Genomic DNA, 1,195 nt, shown 5'->3' with positions numbered 1-1,195 from the left:
GAGAAGAGAAGAGAAGAGAAGAGAAGAGAAGAGAAGAGAAGAGAAGAAAGCCTAGCTTTAAAAGCTCGGGACTGTTGGAAATTTTTCCCAAAAGTTATATTATGTCTTCCTAGCTAGGCACTTTCAATTTCCTCCAGTTTATCTGCACTGGGCAAGAAAGACAAAGCTGAAGATTACCAGATCAGAAAATATCTCAGAGCACTGAGATAACTCTAACCCAGGGACGAGGAACCTGAGGCCTCGAGGCCGTATGTAGCCCTTTAGGTCCTCAAGTGCGGTCCTTTGACGTCTTGTGAAGTTTTGGTTCCGTTAAAGGGCTGCACTTGAGGACCTAGAAGGCCACAGGCGGCCTCGAGGCCGCAAGTTCCCTACCACTGCTTCTAGCCCATCAAGTCCCCACTGTTCTGAAGTCCCTAACAAATTCCCTGCAAGTAAAAAGAAGCAGTTTGGGCCCCTTTCCCCATCTCTAAGTCCTGCCCTAAGCGCTTCAGTCTATGCCTAGAGTTATATAAGAATTCTCCACTCCACTCCACTCCCCCTCCCTCCCCCTCCAGCCCCGAGGCTGCAGTCTGCAGTAGCTGCACGCGTATCTGGAGGCCAGAGCGGGTCACTCTGCAAAAACAGTTGCGTCCTGGGGCGGGTGCGCTGGCAGCGGGGGATGGGGACTTCACGCACTGGAGAAAGAGGGGGTACACCTAAGGGAATGCGTGTGCTTCTGGGCAGGAGGGGAGCCGTGTATGATGGCGGCGCTGCGAGCCCAGGGGCAGCTAGTCGGGGCAGTTCCTGCTGTAAGAGGGCAGCTTCCCCTCCCGGCTTTTCCCTCACAATGCATTCCGGGGCCTTTAGTCTCTTGGAGAACCCGGGAAGAGGAGGAAGACTTTATTTTCCCTCTGTGGCGTCCTTAACTTTCCTCTGAAGACGAAAGTTTTTTCGGGGACTGGGAAGGGAGAAGAATAAACAGAGGGAGGGGGGCGAGGGGCAGGAAGGACCAGGATTACGTTGTTGGAAACTGACTTCGGATCCTTCAGGAAGGGCAGAGAAGTGGGGCCCAGGTAGGGGTGGGGAGGAGAGGGCTTCGCTCCCCAGGGCTGGAATTTCTCTCCCTGAGGTTCGCGGTCATCCAAGGCAAAAAAACGCGTGTGTTAGATGGCGTGGGGAAAAGCCAACCTGGCTGGGCCCGGCCCGCGGCCGTCAG

The sequence above is a fragment of the Petaurus breviceps genome, unplaced genomic scaffold (genome assembly GCF_028583685.1).
Source record: "Petaurus breviceps papuanus isolate PSGF00001 unplaced genomic scaffold, PetGlider_PUasm1.0 178, whole genome shotgun sequence".
In the NCBI taxonomy this organism is placed as follows: Eukaryota; Metazoa; Chordata; class Mammalia; order Diprotodontia; family Petauridae; genus Petaurus; species Petaurus breviceps.
The sequence above is the reverse complement of the archived record's forward strand: the minus strand, read 5'-3'. Positions refer to the sequence as shown.